Source organism: Maniola jurtina, chromosome 17, assembly GCF_905333055.1.
Source record: "Maniola jurtina chromosome 17, ilManJurt1.1, whole genome shotgun sequence".
Lineage (NCBI taxonomy): Eukaryota > Metazoa > Arthropoda > Insecta > Lepidoptera > Nymphalidae > Maniola > Maniola jurtina.
In genome coordinates this window covers 3,946,427-3,967,218 of record NC_060045.1, presented here as the reverse complement: position 1 = coordinate 3,967,218, position 20,792 = coordinate 3,946,427, and positions in this window count along the sequence as shown.

Genomic DNA, 20,792 nt, shown 5'->3' with positions numbered 1-20,792 from the left:
GACAGGTTGAGATGGCAATCGGGATGGGGACTACCCCGATTGAAATCTCGACCTGTGACGTACTGTACTCGTACAAGAATTAAAAAAAAACTTTTCCATGTACTCCAAAAAGCAGCTTTTAAAATATTGTAAGATTTCATTTTCAAGTTTCGAAAGCAAATTGTACGGAGAAAAGCCTACAACTTAGCAGTTACGCATTTCAGTGCAGCGTATTAATTTGTTCAATTCAATACTAATGGAAAACGTATTAATATAAATTAATGAGGGAGCTTAAGGCCAAGAAAGTTGCCCTTAGCTTTCTTATCGAAGTAGGTCAAGTCAGGATTTTAATCCGTGTTACTAAGTTGTTAGAAAGCTCCTGACCCAATGCTTGAAAAGCTAATTAATAACCTGATCCCCGATCTCAATAAGTTTTTGTGATAGTGGTTAAGACGTCCGCCTGTTAATCGGAGGTCGGGGGTTCGATCCTGGGCACGCACCTATAACTTTTCGGAGTAATGTGCGTTTCTAAGTAATTTAATATCAGTTGCTTTAATGGCGAAGGAAAACATCGTGAGGAAACGTTATACCTGAGAGTTCTCCATAATGTTTTCAAAGGTGTGTGAAGTTTGCCAATCCGGACTTAGACAGCGTGGTAGATTATGTTCAAAACCCTTCTCACTCTGAGAAAAGACCTGTGCTCTGTAGTGAGCCGGCGATGGGTTGACCGTGATGATTAAGTTTTTATCAAAACAAATCTAAATAGGTTCTTGTATATGGGCTTGTCTTTTTCAAAACAAATAAACAGAATGTTAGATTAAAATACAGCTTGAATGGTTAGTTCATTGCCCCTATTGGTTTCCATTCCATTCCAGATCAGTTTAATTGGTTATCATTAATGATGAACGGCTTCAGTCGTGCGGTGGTGATAGGAACGTTAAACTCCCTTTATAGTATACGACAGTAGAAATCGTGTCGTGCAACTTTATATGTTTTATGAAAGTTAATGTTAATGACAAATAATGCAGTTATTTTCTCTTAAAGGATGCCTGCGGCTTCGGCCGCGTGGATTTCGGATTTTTAGATCCCGTAGGAACTCTTTGATTTTCCGGGATAAAAGTAGCCTATGTCCTTCCCCGGGATGTATCCCATGTCTGTACCAAATTTTATTTAAATCGGTTCAGTGGTTGTGCCGTGAAAATGTAGCAGACAGACAGACAGACAGACACATTTTCACATTTATAATATTAGTGTGGATTCATTTCAAAGGTTTGAAATGGTTAAAAGTTTGATAAAAGCTAACATTTTATAGTTTTTACCACAGTAAATTATTGATGAGGTATTCTGGTCAGTTTGTAGACTTGCATAGGTTATATTCGCACTGCTTAAAACTATAGGCACAAGTCACATTAACAAAAAACCAGCTAGTGCGAGTCGGACTCGCGCACCGAGGGTTCCGTACTCGGGTATTTTTTTCGACACTGTGCACAATAAATCAAAAACTATTGTGCATAAAAATAAATAAAAATCTGTTTTAGAATATACAGGTAAAGCCCTTTTATATGATACCTCACTTGGAATAGTTATCTTATTTTGAAAATTGAAACACATTTTAAATTTTTTTTAACTGATATAGGTAACCACAAATTCTCGGTTTTCAGATTTATTCCTGTACTTGTGCTGTAAGACCTACCTACCTACCAAATTTTATGATTCTAGGTCAACGGGAAGTACCCTATAGGTTTCTTGACAGACACGACGGACAGACAGACAGACAGACAGACAGACAGACAGACAGACAGACAGACAGACAAAAAAAGTGATCCTATAAGGGTTCCGTTTTTCCTTTTGAGGTACGGAAAATCGGTAGCTATAAAATACCCCAATGACGCACAGCGTGCAACACCTACTGTGCATAGAAGCAACAATTTTGCCAATAGCTTGCGTGAAGTAATGCGGCCTTCCCATCCCACAGTGGCACACTTATAAAATATACGCAGTAGGCGAAAATCCTTATTACAGTAGGACTGATCGTCCGAGGCCACTTTAATAAAGCCTATTGTTTCTATTTTTATCCAATTCTAAGCCTGTATCTTTGTTTACTATACTATCCTAGACATAATATATCATCACTTGTACCCACCAAGTACTAAGTCGAGTGCAAATGCTAATCTCCTAATTATATGCATATACTTACGATCCCGAGATGAGCATAATTGATCAATTTACTGAGAATTTTAATAAAATATCATTCATTATTTTCAAAAGTTCAGTAGCCTGTTATTAGCGAAATAACCTCAGGATAATATTATGTTATTGGAGACACCATTTAATTTTTATGTACCGTTACTTAGAGAGGCTGTAGTATGTCATGTTGGACATATTTTTAACCCCCGACCCAAAAAGAGGGGTGTTATAAGTTTGACGTGTGTATCTGTACGTATCTGTCTGTGGCATCGTAGCTCCTAAACGAACGAACCGATTTTAATTTAGTTTTTTTGTTTGAAACGTGGCTTGATCGAGAGTGTTCTTAGCTATAATAATCGAAGACAATCGGACAATCGCCGTTTGAAAGTTATCAACCCTTTTCTAGTTTTCTTATAGAGGTTTTTGTGTCGGGGGTTTTTTAAATTTTAAGTTATTAATGGTTATGGTACGTACTTCTGGTTATGGTACGTAGATATTATGTTGGAAACTGAATTCATCATTGTGGTAATCCTATATTTGGTCAATGACTTATTTATTATCATTTTTTTTTTGATGTCTTAAGTTTTGATTGTAGACACATATAGATCGGGGTTTGCATTTTTTATCATCATCATAATTAATATGATTACAAATTAGTATGCAACTTGGAAATTTAAAAAGATAAGCAGCTATTTTTTGTTATATTTATTTAGCACTAAAGAAAGTAAAATAATTGGAAAGCATTAATGTACGGTTTATAATATCCATATTATAAACTCTCTTTAAAAATACAATTAAAATGAACTTGTATTTAAAACAAATTGCAAGAAACTGATCAGTGTAAATATGGTAAGTGCCCAATAAAATCAATATGAGATTAAAAAATATGTTAACTTTTTTGTAACCCGCTTAAAAGTATTTCATATTTAATGTGGTTCAAGTAAATTGTATTCGATTTCTTTAAGTATTAACATTCCAACATTCCAGAGCAGCAATTTTAGTTGTAAACATAAAGTTGCTAGTACGAGTATATGTACGTTTATTTGGGGTCCCCTCTATTTGGAATGGTATGCATAGACCTCTAAAAAAATTATTCTATAGAACCATTTAAAGATGGTAATATAATGTACCTATGTATATTTTTATAGCACATCGCAAAAACACAAAATAGATCAGAAAAGAAAGACTTAAAAAGGCAAGTACAATGAAAAAATAACTACACAGCAGTAGGTATTAAAGCTGTAATGATGTCTTCCATATTATAATGTTGCAAGAATAGGGGGAAATTGATAAAGTGGACAGTGCAAATGGAAAAAAAAACAAAAAGTCCGTGCACACTAATTTTTCCAAGCTAGTTAAATTGGGTCACGAATCACGATTTAGCGTTCTGCTAACGATATCTATGGAATCTATAGATGAAAAAATGATACTTGTGACTTCGTCCGCGTGGATTTTGGTTTTTTGTAAAATACTCTTTGATTTTCCGTTATTCCAGAATACAAGTTTTCTTCTTGCTAAGTTGTAGCGCAACATTCATCCGCGAAAATGAAAGAATTTCAGCAATTTATGAATAAACAGGTAACAAACAGATTGTCAGCTGTTACTATGGAATCCCATTTGTAATATTAATCCGAGAACATGGCAGACACACTGGCCGTGTGTAGGTATGGAGATAAGTAGTACATGTACGAGTAAGTATCTACATATTGCAATTACAGTACCCTACATCTTTGTAAATCTTGAATTTTTTCAAGGAATTTTAATGCCCACCATAAAGTTAATAAATATGGTCAACATCAATACAATGTAAACGTTATACGTACATGCGTTCCAAAGATAGGTGTTTAAATAAAAATACCAAGCAAGGACTCGTTTAAACATCAAAGCGTTCAATTTATAAGAATAATAAAGTTCTTTTGGAGTAATATCTTTACTCAGTGGTAATGGCATTGTCTACACCATAGGCTCTCAACCTGTATTTGAGCAGCTACTGGATTAATATCGATGACAACTTGTTCATTTCAAAACCTTCAAATTAAATTCTTACCAATATTAATATCAGGCATGAAATAAATAAAACTTATAATTCGAAAAATTCTTTTATCTTAAATATTTTTTTCGATAGAAATACTTTTTAGTTTCAATCGAAAACTGTACTTATGTCGTTTATTATCATGGGTTTTTTAAATGCTTACTCATAATTTTATTTTTTGCGTTATTGCAATTCCTATCTCTTTCTCGACACCTGAAGTGAATGAATCTATCCTTTGCATATGATAGCTTGTAGCCCCATATATAAGGCACTATAAGTTTGAGAACCTGTGCTCTACATTCTACATTTAACACCATATGGCGGCAAAATATTGGCGCCAAATGTGAAAGGCGACCGTATTTGTGCAAGTATGTTTTTTTTTTTGAATTCCAACTTAAATAACACATTAACATTCCGGACCATTTAGCTGGCTGAAAACAAAAGGGTTTTATTATCTCTGATGGCGCCTACAAGGAGCGAATGGGATCATTGCGTTTATGGGAGGTCGATTCTTTTAAAATAGGTAGGGTCCAGCGGCGGACTAATTCCATCCGAGGCCCGGGATGGCATCACTAACTGAGTCCCCCATTTATAAAAACTTATAGTAGCTACTCTTGGATCGGCAAATGGATCTACCACTGCATTCTGGATCGGTATGGCTTTCCAACCAGAAGAACGAGCAAGAAACTCAGCGGTTGCTCTTATCATGCTATGCGTGCCTGCTTATATCCAGCGCATTGCTGGAGCGAGCTGCACATCAAGTCACTCTGGGATCAGCTAGATCTAGATAGGTATAGACTATAGAATGATGTGAGCACTATATTTATAGGTTATTATATTATAGAATGCTTCGGCATCAGGTGATAGTAATTTAATTTAGGAATATTAAACGTGAGTAATGCGAGCATGAAAACTTTTCAGTCTAATCTGTTATGGGGGAGGCCCCCATAACTCCAAACTGGCTGTCATTAATTTAACATAATATCTATGCCCATTAGGGGCCCTCAATATCCGAGGCCCGAGGGGGACCGGCTTCTCCACTTTACTCTTGTCCGTCTCTGGTATGGTCCTAGTAAAAGGGCTGTGTGGTTTGACCAAAGAGCCGAAGGTTAATGGGTCTATCAGTCACTGAATTACACAATTTCTGATTGATTCATTCCGTTCGTCCATCATATTTTATTAGTTGAACCACTTTTAAACAGGGTTGTGCCTTGTTTATCATCCAGAAGCTATACATATTGTAATAGGTACGTAGGTATCTATAATATGTATGTGTAAGAGATGGTAATGTACAAAACTTCGAATTTCGAAAGGTTTAAGAACAGTTTTATCATTTTTCCTCCTCCAAAAAAAAAAAAACGGTAACAGTTCATAAATTGCTGTTTGCTGTGCGATCGAATGAATCATAGTGTTCGATTGTGGATTATGGTATCAAAAAAAAGCTAAAGCAAAAGTCGGTCTTGCAGGGTCTCTTCGGTTATGGACACAATTACGAAATCTGCGATTTGCGATTTTTGGAGTCTTGGCTGGTGATGGAGGCAATTATTTTAGCAGAGAATTTCATTTTCAATTTGGAAATAGTTAAGGGAAGAAAAAAATTCATAATGCGGTCTCCATTTCCAGACATGGCTTGCTAGGCTATGTCGGTTACTTTGGTTCTCCCAACATAGCCCGCTCTCATAGTACGCTTAGCGTCTTTGAGCTTATGAACAGGGCGAACCATTAGTATCCAAGTTTCCCTTTCCGAACTTAGGTGTCACCCGTTGTATTTGTACCTGAAATCTGAAATCTTTCATGTCATTTGATTTAGCTAGTATAAAAAAACGTTGTTTCTAAACAGGAGGCGCCAGACATGTGGCCAATTTATCGCTCGAAAGACTTTATCACGACTGTGGGTCACTCCTTGAATGGTTTTTGTGGTGGGCCACACGCGATTGCGAGCAGTTTCGCTCCACATGACTAAATAAATAAAAAATATGTAGGTACCTAATATTAATTAATTATATTTTTTTGCATATTAATGCGGTCATGAGTGGTGACCGTAATAATTTATCTCATTATTTTGTTTTGGTGCGTGATAATACTGTTAATGTTAGATTAACTTGTTTTTTTAATTAATTTTATAAGGATAAAAATGGCCAAATCTAAATATTATGACTCTAATGATAAACCGACCGAAGATACAAAATTTAAAGCGAGTTTCATATTATGATAACTATTAATACTTCAGTAGGTAGTGTGAATCTGTGGAGTTATAATAAACTAAATAATTAAGTAATTTATAATGATGTAAAGAATAAATCACCATCTCAGGTATAGTACCTACGCGACAGGTGGGCCATACTCCGATTGCCATCTCAACGTGTCACGTTATTAGTTTACATACTATATTTTTATGTCTTTAGTTTAGACGTATATTATGTAAACTACTTCTAATGGGAACATATCGCCCATTACCAAAATATCACGCTTGGTGGCACAGCCATGTCAAAACTTAATGCTCGGAATGGTTGCATTCGGGTTGAATTACTATAAAAACATGCAAATAGATCAATGTCGGTCCTAAATAAATAGATGCAAACGTGCAGCAAACAATGGCTGAAACAGATGACGTGTCCGTAGATTTACTGCCTGTCTACTTGTCTAGTGTTTTTTGTTAAACAAATATTTGTATTAGAAATGGACATGAGGCAAAAAATTCAAGGACCTCAATCTATTTTCTGTTAGTAGTGGAATTTTCTCATACCTACTAAAAACAAGCACTCAAGGAAAGTTAACTTGGTAATTTGCATGGACCTCGCTACAATTTATAAGCATTTCGGAAAAAACTGCGCCCTAAGAAATAGCGTAAATGATCACTACGAATCTACGATATCGTAGTTTACGATTCTACATAGGTGTATCACAAACCTACCTAACTGGTTAAACTAACGCGCGTAAACCACAAACAATGCTTATTATTTATTACCTTTCTTGTCAAAAGATCATCATTGAAAAATTAAAACTATTTAATCACTAGCGACCCGCCCCGGCTTCGCACGGGTGGACACTACCACGAAAAATCCTATCTATTTTCCGGGATAAAATATAGCCTATACGGATTCGGAAGAATCCCTCTAAGTAATGGTAAAAGAAATTTTGAAATCGGTCCAGTAGTTTTTGAGCCTATTCAATATAAACATACAAAAATACAAAAATACAAAGGTTTCCTCTTTATAATATTAGTATAGATTAACACTTAGCAATTATATAATATGATAATAAATTCAGTACATTACTTTAATTACTATAATCATAGAAGGAGATATCGTAGAGGCGCTTTTCATAGACTTAGGGGAATATAATTACATATTTATCCAAATTTTTATTGCCATATCGTCAAAGCAACCAGTTTTTAAATCTCATATTCTGTAGTAAAAAGTAGCTAACCGAAATTCAACATCTGCCTTATAGACCCATCTAGCGGGTGGCAACAATTTACGAGGATTTTAATGTCCTGCTTAAAATTAAGGTCATAAAATGTTAACGATCACAATGAGAGGTTTATAGTTTACAGGCGGCCGTAATTTATCCTATTATGACAGAGCTAAGCTTGTAGCTGAATTTTACGTATCAATAGATTAAACGTACCTGAAATGTAATAAAAATGTTATAATATGCTTTAACTATGGGACTTAAAATTATGTGTTACCCACGATGATCCATGATCTTTCGTTCCTACCTGTGATGGAGACAATGCGCATAGAAACTTTCTGCTTATATAAAATAAGGAAATCTGGCCCTCACGCGCTCTTATCTATACCTGCAATTTCATGAATAATTTTTTTTTTTAATTAAACGGAACCCTTATAGGATCACTTTGTTGTCTGTCTGTCTGTCCGTCCGTCCGTCCGTCTAGTTTTATAGTTTTTGTGCATAATAGTTTTTTGATTTATCGTGCAATATGTCGGAAAAAAATCCCGAGTATGAAACCCTGTGCGCGAGTCTGACTCCCACTTAGCCGGTTTCTTTATAAGTTTGTAGTCTTCCATGCTGCCCAAGTTCGGAATTCGGATTGGTAAACTTCACACACCTTTAACAAAATTATGGAGAACGCAGGATTCCTTACAATGTTTTCTTCCACCATTAAAGCAAGTGATGCTTGCGACAACATAGATAATGGCAAAGAGATCATTGCACAATAGTATCACGTAGATAATAGAAGTCCTAATTAAAGACAGAAATGCAAGATTGATTTTAAAACCAAACCCTATCCTTTAATCCAATATTTTAAATCCCTTTTTAACCGCATAACTAAGTCGGGTTAAAGTAATGAATCTATCTATTAAAAATATGCGTTCGGATGAAAAAAGAGAAAATTTGTGAAAGGATTATTCATAATTTATGACGATTAAGAATTAGACAAGCACACTTTTAACTGAACAACAAGCAATAACTACCAACTCGTTTATTATAAACGACAATCAACACGAGTCGTTATAGAGATTTTTCCGACAAAAAACCAGCACCCGACATTAAAAGCAGCCTATCAACAGAATCCCGGAGCCGACAAAAAAGAAGACAACCCATAAATCATCTTCGGATTACAAAAAAATGGAGAAGGGCCTCGATTCTAATCGCTTCGATACATTTCTCGTGCTACCTGTTTTTTGATAGGACCGATGTAGAAGTCATGGTTTTTTTTAAAATATAATTTCTACTATAATTCCAGATATAGATACATATTATGAGGTAAAAAGTTTAGCCAGAAAAAAAAAGTCAAAACTTAGAGAAACTCCGAGGTTACAAAGTGGATAGTTATTTTAGGGGCAGGTATAGCAAAATGCTGCAATATTGGCGATGAGTATTATTCAGTGGTTAACGAAATTATTGAAGAAAAGAAAAAAGATTTAGGTTTTTGAAAATTCTGTGAGAACTCTGTTTTTTTGGAATGAAAGGTATCATAAGACATAATCCAGGATGCAAGCTATCTTTGTACCCATCAAGATCAGTTCAACGTTTGTGCCGAGCCATGAAAAAGTAATTTAATAATAGACAGACAGACACACTTTCGCAATACATATTATGGATACAAAATACTTATAACTACTCGTAACATGTGTAACACACAAATAAATATGACAAAAGTAGGCATTGGGTGGATATTTTACTACACCTTTACTAAAAATTCTGAGAAAGTCAAGAGTGCATTGATAACGTTCAAAGATAACGCGTAAAACTGACTGACACTATCTGACCGTCTCTTCAAATTATTATGGCAAGAATGTTGAGCAATAGTATTTATTTACATATTTACTGTCTTCACACTAATATTATAAAGGCGAAAGTTTGTATGTGTGTGTGTGTGTGTGTGTGTGTGTGTATGTTTGTTACTCCTTCACGCAAAAACCACTGCACGGATTTGGCTGAAATTCAGAATGTAGATAGATAATATCCTGGACTAGCGCATAGGCTACTTTTTATCCCAGAAAATCAAAGAGTTCCCACGGGATTTCGAAAAATCTAAATCCACGCGGGCGAAGTCGCGGGCATCGGCTAGTGTAAGTATAATTTTATGTTATAATCCTCCTTGCGAATCGTTTAATGTCTTCTGAAGTTCTGTCCTCCTATTAGCGGCTCAGCTTTCCAGTGCTAGGTTGCCATTCCTAAGAAGCCCAACATCGATCGTTCCTCGAAGTATGTATAGGGTCGAAATGACCATTAAAAGGCCATTTTAAAGTCTGGTCTTTTTCGTTAGTCCAGTATACCTACTTACTAAGAAACCCATACCTACATTTTTAGTTTTATTAGGTTAAATTTTAATGACGAGATAATATTGTGTAATTTTAGTTTTAATGTCAAACAGCTTTTACTAGCTTAGATCAATTACTTATGTCACTTTATCAAAGGTTACTACCATTAATCCTTAGTAATCAACTAAGAACAAACAATAGAACAGAATCCATTTGCATCCGCAATCACTTCCATCAACGCGCCTATGTGTTAAAATATTTAAAGTAATCACCACAATATTCCCCTTTATCTCCTAACACAGCTACTTATCTCCAGATGACAGATCTCAAATCCCATTGGTGACGAAAAACTTCACACCTCGCCTATCATCAATCTTTAAAAACAAATAACTTAAAACTAATATTTAGGCTAGCATCCACTGCCATTCTCGACTAAACTATAATGCACGTACCTACTTCTTTTAGGGAAAAGATATTATGTTTTACTGGGATTTCGACGATGGGAGTGCTGAGTCACATGACATGTAGAAGCTAGCAAGCACTTTGACACGCCTAAGGTTCTGTCTTGAGGCTATACTTATAAATTATAGCTAATACGATTGTTTAAAATCTTAGCTCGCTTGTTGGTACTAATAACGTAGACTACAATTTTTATTCAGTTTTTTTACTAGTTTTTTTTCCTAGTAAATTAAGTTTTACTTTCAGATTTAATTAATTCCTTTGTAAACGTAAGCATTGATTTAGCTAACAACAATAACATAAACATTATTTCGATTATCTTTCTTGTATTAGCTTCGCATAGTATCGTGTTATCAGTGGACAAATACCTACTTTCACAATCGGATTATTTCTGAGAAGAAATTACCGGCAGCACAAACATTCTGCTTCACATTTATTGAAAAGACAAGAAATTCATTTTCAATCCTATGACTTTCCACTTAAAGTTCAATTTTCTTTATCATACATGGTTGACTGGATATCTTGGATACGTGACGTCCTCACCCCTTGTAGTGTGAGGTCCACGGGATATTAATACAAAATTATGTCCTTGGGAACTCATTCCCCTTTTTCTTTAACAATAAACACGTTTTAAAAATCTTTAGAAACCTTTTTTCGTCTATAAATTGTTCGTCCTTCTGGCCTATGATCTTTATAGCAAATATTGCAAAAAAATCTCTGGGAACCCGGTAATAAATAGACCTTACATTTAGAACAATAAAGCGCTTTACGGCGTATAGTAAAATCGTGGTAGGTACTTTGATCAATGCATACCTATCGGTTTTGCCCGATATAATATTTTATTGAGAACAAAAATTGTGCCTGCGACCTTTAACAATTTGTGACCTTGCAATCCATGTCATAAGGTGTCTTGCTTGAACCATAACACGTAATATATTGCTGTAGGTTTTCAGTAACAAAGTAGGTAGAAAGGTACATAATTAAAAATTCAATTCATCTGAGACACAAATCTTAATAGTAGGTCTACCTAAGTAGATATACCTACTCAGAGCTTATACTAACACAAACAACACAAATGAAAAAGTATTCGGACTAGTCTCAGAATTTCGTTAATTTAGAACAAAAACTGTTTTATTGTTTCTTAAACCCGTTCTTCACTCACATGCGAATCGTGGTGTAGACGGCAGAAGCCCACGAACGACGCGAAACAACGGATGGTTGTTCGGGGTGTTCAGGACTTTCGTGCTGCAATTTTCATAGATTGAATAAATTGGATGTCGATCCCGAGGCACAGAGTAAGGACAGTATTGTGACTCTTCATAGTTTCTTTATACTGTGCCCGAGGCTTCACAGAGAAGTTTAATGATTTTAATCAGCTTCGGAGTTACTTACAGAGTTGTTTTTAAAATAAACCATAACACATGAAATGAACAATAAGAAATTGTCTATATAAAAAATGGCGCGTCTTTCCAGCCAGTTGTACTTATTTATACCTATACACTCATTTTTATATTTCTTGAGCTGTAAATAAATTCATGAGCGTACACAAACGCAATTAACAGCCTAGCATGACGTGATGTGTACACATTAATTTAAGCCGCTACCACATTACCAAAGAAGAAATCAGTCTTACCACAGCGTCTTCAGCAGAGATGAATAGCTCAAACATTTGTACTTGTCAGCACTCGTTGAAATAGAAAAGTCTTATAACAGGGTGCTAGAGTTTAGAATTGTGCGCGATTTTGTAGTGACTTGTATTAAAAATATGACTTTCTTCGTCCTTCATCCCCGATGCTTATACAGATGTCTTCCCTGTGTCCATAAATAAAGATTATAAGCACATTAAAGTTAAGCTTGGGGACCCACTATGGACACCATCAATCGGATTTCCTTCGGAAAAGTCTTCAAAATCTTTTAGTAGTTTAATCAATTAATTACATAAATTAATTATTATTATTGCAGTTACGATTAAAGATTGCAATCTATATTTTAAGAGAAATGCCGATTTTTAACTTTTAGAGCTTTGATATTTTAAACGTTTGTCCTGTTTTCTATAATTTATCTAGCCACCCTAGTTTGTTATTTAAAAGGGTGCATTTCTATGAGATTTTTACAATATTGTCCTTTGGTGGTAAACGCTAAGTTGCTTTTCTAAAGATAGCGGCTTAAAATGTAAATAAATGTAGATACCATCTTAGTGAAGATATCGATCTTTTTGAAGAACTCTTTGGGAAGCTGCTGATAACAAAAAAAAATTGTATTTTTTATAAGTAAACTGAATGAAAAAGGTATTAGGTAAGTGACAAAGTGAAAAGACAGTCATTAGATATACTTAATAACTTTATATAATGTAATATTTAATAGTTTTTTAAACTAATTATTCAATAAATAAAATCAATTATAACTTAAAATTAGAAATTTTTTTGTAAAAGAAAGCTACCAGGCTCTCAACTACGAGCATTTTGAGTCTGACTATATATGAGACTTCTTAGTTTGTATTCTGACATGGCTTCTTCGATTAGGTACAACCTATTTTTTAAAGTTTAAGAAGAGTTTAAGCTAGATCTATTCAGTTATAATGACCACAATGCTATATTTAAAAAAAATGGTAGGTATGTGCTAAATACAAGATTAAAATACAGCCGATTTATGCTCTCATGTAAAAACATGCCTTCAAGAAAATAAATATTACAAAGAACAGTTACATTTTGTATTGTAATTGTAATATTGTACTAACAATGAAACGGAGAAACCTCATTGAATCCATCTGTGTCACTATTATTGATTTCGAATTGATACAAGTTTTGTTAGTTGGTTATGCTGATCGCACATCAGATGAACCGCACGCGCTGATCATACCGCGTATACATAACATACGTTCCGAACTCATTATTTAATAGGTAGATCCATTTTTCCACGCATACGCAAACTGTGGAATCAACAACTGTTTCGATTAGACTACAACATCGGGTTATTTAAGGGGCGGATCAACAAATTCCTGAAATGGCGTAGTGCGCACCGCAGTTAAGATGTTCGCTCACCACGAAAAGGAGGCACAAGAGCTACAAGAATCGCAAGAATCGCACGCAATGCATGTTTAATACCTACTGAAAATGCTAAATATGCACGAATCCAGAGCGCCGAAAAATTGCCGAATCAACCGAGTTCAATAGAAATCATGTCAGCGCTGTCCTCTGACGATGTGACTGCTACTAAGGAATACGCATTGTATTCTTCTTCGTCTTAACTCTCTTAGCACAGCGGTCGTGGTCATCACTCATCACGAAGTAACTTTGAAGGCAGATGTTATACGCCTCACGAGCATTCGCCACTTGCTCTGCTGGCCTGGTACACTCCTGCAAGAGACCGCCCACAGCAGACTCAATTTGGTCGGTTCATCGCATGGGCAACCCGGTTGGTGCCCTCCACCTTGCCCTGCACGACAAGACACTCGATCGAGTTACTCTCACGTCGGGAGACGAGTCCAAAGATTTTCAACATGCGACTCTGTACTAACGCTGAAAGTCGTTGTTTAATGCCGAGTTCTTTTCGCATTTTCAGTACTTACTAATAGCCTCTTTTGCGAAACTTGCAGTCATCTCACCCACGCGGCTACTTCATCATCTTTATTTGGCACGGACTATGGGCTGTTCTTGTGAGCAGACTACTAGCGCCATTTGTATTATATCAGTGATCAAATATTCGGTACGTAGGTCTAGTATGCGGATTGTCCTAAATGGGCAATCAACTTCTAATTTTATGCGGCTCATAAGCTGTAAAATAAGGATAGAAAATACCGCTTACCCTATTAACCTATAATTGGAAAGTGTCTAATCATTTAACTTTTACTGAACCATAGATAGATCCTTTGAAATTAATAAAATATTTTGATCTTCCATCTAAGGCTGCGCACAGATTGCGTGAAGAAAGTATATGGTGTATTTTTTGTTAATATCTTATTTTTATAGCGTCGAAAGCGGTCTTCCCCTAAGACTGAGGCTGGTTTCCTACTCATGCTGGTCCTCGACCCTATAGCACCTAGCTACTTTTCTTATGCACATAGTTAGCGACCATGGCTCGGATCCTAAGGAATGCTTAATATTAATGCAAATACATTTAACATTATATTGACCTGTCAGCCCTGATGGTCACCATGAGAAAAAACAAGTCTGAGATGTTTTACTGTGATAAAAAAGCACAATATATTGTTTGTTTCTAAAATGCAAGGCTTCTTCAAGATTTATTCAGCGATTTTGGTGTGAAAAGCAAAAAAAGTATAATTAGACAGACGCATACACTTTCGCATTTATAACGGTAAGTACCTACTGTGGACTATAATTATCTATTTATACAAAATAACAATTGCATACAAATTACATGAGAAAATAGTGTATACAGGTAGCTTATCAATATGAGAGATCTATTCCAGCTTCCCTGCAGTGTGAGAGAATAGAGTTCATTACCATATTTTGCAGCCCTCAAATAAAATTAATCCCTAATGATTATTCTAATCTTTGCTTGCTCTTTCCTAAATCTCTAGGGACACATGACAAGCATTAAGCCTCTTGGATCACTGGGATTGAATGAATGAAGAAGGAAAAATGATAAATGATGAATGTTATGAAATGAGTTACTGCGCTTGTATTATCTATACTAATAAATAAAATTGGAGTGTCTGTCTGTAATTTCGAAATAACTACCTCATATTAAGCTCATATGGTTATTTGAACGATACCATAACTGAATCACACGTTTTTAAAATTTTTGTCTGTCTGTCTGTCTGTCTGTCTGTCTGTTTGAAAAGGCTAATCTTCGGAACGGCTGAACCGATTTTGACGGGATTTTCACAGACAAGTAGAGGATTGGCCAGGGAGTAACATAGGCTACTTTTTTAACCGACTTTCAAAAAGGGAGTTGTGTTTCTCTACCTATGTACGCCGAAATCTCCGAGATTTCTGAACCGATATGCGTAATTTTTTTTTAATCCCACGGGAAAGTTCCCACGGGATTTCAGACCCTAAATCCACGCGCGCGAAGCTGCGGGCATCAGCTAGTTATAGATAAAAGTACATGCAGATAGAATAATTTGTTGTGAGACGCGATTTTTCAGTCTTTCATACCTTGTGTGCTTGCCCTAAAAGACGCGTAACGAAATTAACCACGAAAAAACATCAAGTTGATTAATTTTTATAGGCTGTAACTTGTAAGAAGTACCTATATTTAGTGCAGATACGATCTTTGTAATATATCTTCCATATTAAATGCGTAGGCATGGAATCACTGCCAGAGGCCCAAAATACACTGCGCTGTGTTTTAAGCCCTAGACCACACACAACGCGTGGCGGTAAAGGTACGCAACATATCAGCAGCGTATTAAAAGCGGTTCCTAGAAGTTGGCATTAAATTCGGTTGTTGTATTGCGGGAACTTTAATCTGTATAACAAAGTGCGTGCGACAAAGACGCAGTGCTGTTATCACGCGTTCAGTGGGAAGTCTTGCAGCCCATGCATACCACATCGGTGCAACGACGCTTTTTCGCAGATTTTGCATTTTCTCGCGGCTTTTTCAACACTTTTTCGATGAGACGTGAGAGACGTATGTGGCACCGACGGTGCTTGGATTGCTGCCACCACGCGTCGCTGCCATCACGCGCTTTATCTATCCGAAGCTTTAAGTTATAGCGATACGCCGATAAGAGAGAAAAAAGGAAACGTTTATGCGAAGCGTTTCCTAAATTAACTCTGTTCGTATGCAAGTTTATTCTGGGTTTCAAAACAAAAAATTCTTATAGCAGGCCGTTTGCTACCTACAGTTAAAGAAACGGATAACAAAGTTTTAAAGATTTTTTGAGTAGGTAATTTAAAGGTATTAATTTAATACCTTTAAATTACCGCCGTGTGTGCGCATAATAGGTCATCATGAAATCATCACCGGCTCACTACTGGGCATGGATCTCCTCTCACAATGCGAAAGGTTGGCCATAGTCTAAGTACCAAGTGCGGATTGGCACACTTCACACACTTTTGAGAACATTATGGAGAATTCTCAGGCATGCAGGTTTCCTCACGATATTTTCCTTCATTGTTAAAGTAAGGGATAAAATTAGTTGCTTTAAACGTACATAACTCTGAAAAGTTAGGGGAAGGTTCATACTCGTAATATGGGAATGAACCCCCGGACACCCAATTGAAAATCTGACGTCTTTAACAACTAGACTACCAACATAGAAATAATAGTTGGTAGATAATAGCTGATAATAGGTAGATATAGTACGCGACATGTCGAGATGGCAATCGTTGTGGGGAGTGGGGACGCCCCGCACACCCGCCCGTCACCCGCGCTATCCCGCACCGGGTTAGCGCGGGGACTGTGTGTAGCGCGGGTGACGGGCGGGTGTGCGGGGCGTCCCCACTCCCCACAACGATTGCCATCTCGACCTGTCACGTACTGTAGGTACACAATCTCTATTTATATCTTTAATTATTAAGTACTCACGTGTTTTAAATTTAAATTTAATTTAATTATTATAAGTGGTTATATTATATTGTGCTGTACACTATAATATGGGAAGACACTGCCTCCTGAAACACAGTTTCCACTTCATCAGGAGGCAGGGCCTCACACCAAAGTCTGTAAATAAAGTTCTGCTAAGATAATAAAGATTTATTTATTTATTTATTTATTTATTTAATTAATTACAATAGTCATAGGTAGGTATAATTAACAGTTAACTGAATGTTATACTTAGGTACTGAAAATAATCGCGGACAGTTAACCACAAGTGAGTATTGCAAAAATCCCTTCAAAACATCCCGCCTGACTCAGCGACATGACACATTTAGGGCGCCGATATAGATTATACATAACAATAGGCAGGAATGTATGGAATTCTGATTGCTGAACTGTCATAACCATCATAATTAACTCATCTAAACCCTGTTGTACAAAATCCCAAATCGATTCAACTGTTTTTAAATAGTGTTAAAATAAAATGAAATATTTTTTATACGTTTTGATATTTAGATTAAAACCTGTTTAAAAATATGTGCCTCATGAAATCTTGTACAAACTGGTGAAACTTAAGAAACTATAGTAATATACCTAAGTACCTACCTAAGTACAACTTTCTTTTTTTAATTACCTAAACATTAATTTGGGCTATCTGGACTATATTCCGAAGTCTGAACTGAGTTATGGACAATGGTATGTATTACCTATTTATTAAAGTAATAAATAAACAGTTCTTCATTTCTTGTAAATGAGCAAATACCTAGCAATGATCTAAGATAAACGTCGTAGGCAATAATGGCATACAGTGGACCCCCGGTAATCCGGCCCCTGTCTAATCCGGCGCCCCCTGTAATCCGACAAGTCTATTTTATTATTGAACTAGCTGATGCCCGCGACTTCGTTCGCGTGGATGTAAGATTTTTAAAAATCCCGTGGGAACACTTTAATTTTCCGGGATAAAAAGTAGCCTATGTGCTAATCCAGGGTATTATCCATCTCCAATCTTAATTTCAGCCCAATCCGTTTAGTAGTTTTTTGCGTGAAGGAGTAACCACACACAAACTTTCCCCTTTATAGTATTAGTGTGATGTGATGTGATTTACTTTTGACATACATGGTGAAGTACCTATGACTTGTATTTCAGAGTAAGTATGTATAACATATAGAATCTTATCGTTAGATCTTTAATTTGTCGGATTACAAGGTACTCTTTTGTAAAAAACGCCAGACTATAGGGGTTCTTACGCAGTACTCAATAATCCGACAAATTCGATAGTCCGACACTGCCCTGCAAAACGTTTGTCGGATTACCGGGGGTCCACTGTATTTTGAATTAGGCCACTTCAGTATTTTATAATCAATACTTTCATTTATGTTAAGAAATTTATTATCCAGTTTCCAATTATGAAATAATTTGTATATTATAATCTCATGACACAGTTCAAAAACCCAGCTGAAAAGACCACGCGTTGATATATTTTTAGGTTCCATATCTCTTGTTAGTCATTTGATGCGTCCCAGCTGCCTCCGATTGAGTTTGTCCTATAATTTGTCTGTTTTATATCGCATTAGTTAGACGCAGTGCTTGTTAAATTGAACCGTAATTAATTTATATTATAAACAAAGGACCACTGATGTTGAGAAATGTTCAAGTATAAATTCTTAATTAGTCGTGCAATCTTAAAACATTTTTATTATACTTAGATTTATATTTTTTGAAACTTCCTTTCGTTAAAATGATATTAAGTTATTCTATTTTCATAGCGACAATGTTAACAATATTTTGTTATTTAGGTTTTCCTACATATACAGTATGGCATATTATTGTAAATTGTACATTTGAAAAGAGCAACCGCCGAGTTTCTTGCTGGTTCTTCTCGGTAGGAACAGCATTCCGAACCAGTGGTAGATTATTTTGACGATTCAAAAGCACTTGTAAAAGTTTAATTGAATAAAAATAATTTTAATTTGAATTAGAATTCCTTTGTTCATTAAAATAATGTAAAGTGCATAATATTTTTTATTAAAAAAATCCTTTATTTACAAATGATTCTTCAAGGATCTTGTTCAATTGTGTCAAGGTCAGATTAAATAAATAAAATTGGTAACAGGTAATAGATAATATATGGATTTAATAAACTGCACATCGTTTACAATATTTCAGACTGAAAGTAATGTGATTCACATCAAATAAAACCCTATGAGAAAAGTTATAACAGCTTAACTAGAATCTAGATTCTAGATAATGATGAACTAAATACTATCTACTTAATAATTAGTTACAGTGGAATTAACTATCAAGAATACGTCGAATTAATCAACGACGCATAGCTGAAGCCATCTGCATGCAATCAATCAAGATGGATATCTAGGCAGGGCTTTCAACGAATTATTCTACCAGTCTGCTATACCAAACAAGACCACCAAATAAAAAATCGGAGACGAAGATATCAAAGGAAGTCATACGCATATTAGTTGCACAAATAGAGTTACCATACATATAAGTAATTGGTGAGCAACCGCCGAGTTTCTTGGTGGTTCTTCTCGGTAGGAAAGGCATTCCGAACCAGTGGTAGATGCTTTTGACGATTCAAAAGAACTTGTAAAAGTCTTAAAAATATTTTAAATTTTGAATTCCAAAAATCTACAAGCACAATTCGTTCGTACATGATAAAGTTTAAATGACTAATGAAAAAATCCCTTTTAAGTATTATTCATATTTCAGACGATATACCTATAATTATGTAAAGAGTATTTATTTATTTTATTTACCTACTTTTTCGATTGTAGATACGCGGAAACCTGTCGGTGAGAAAAATATCTTCACTAATATTATAAAGAAATTAAGTTTGTAAGTTTGGATGTAGGGGGTAATCTCCAAAACTAATGATCCTATTCCGAAGATTCTTTTCACTGAGAGATAGCTGCGTATGCTATAAATATATTAACAGACGAAGATGCGGGAAAAAGCACTACCTTTTCTCTTCCACCAACTTTTTTTTCGGTAGGTACCTACCAACCTACCGAATTTTTAACCGAAAGATGACTTAGTTAAAACAGTTAGTAAAAATCTCTATGAAAATAGTCAAGTGTTAACCAACCCTTAGCGAATCTAATTCGACATGGCTCGTCTTATTTTGTCTGGCGCATCATGTTTGTCGCAATTGCTTACCACGGTTAATATACTCCGTTAACAACATCAGAGCAAATAAAACAATCCAATTGTACGCTATACACTGACCTATACTAATACACGCTGGATTTGCGATTGCTCACCTGTTTTTGTGGCAGCTTGCTTATACATTTTGGCGCTGATAGCAGCAGCAAGCTTTATGTAAGCGTACTCAGAACATCTATCAACATAGTGTCAACACAAATAAGGTGACAAAAATACTTACAATCTTAATTCCCAGTAGGTACGCTCGATGGCATGCTTCGTCACAAAAAAATCTTCATTTGTATGGCACGCGTCTTCCAGTGTACTTGTATATATTATATCCATTTCAGTGACTCTATACTATATAATAAGAGCAATTGCTTTAATGCCGTAACACGTGTGTCTAGAAATATGAATTGAATGAAACTTTCAAGTGCTTTCTTTAGATGACCCGTCTGGGAGGCGTGTGAACGGAAATAGCATTGCGAAATTCAGACTAGTGCTTTCTTGGGATATTGCGGCTATAATAGTTAAGTATTAGATAAGTATAATTAAAACTCTAGACAAAACAAGCAAAGTAGTGAAGATTTTAGCATTCCAACTATTTTGAGTAACAGCCATTATACCGTCTTTGAAGTAGTCTTTTTTCAATGGGAAAATTTCATAGACGAAACGAGATGGGTTAGGTTAGGCAGATGCTAACACATAAAACTGGCTAGTCAAAATTGATTAGCTC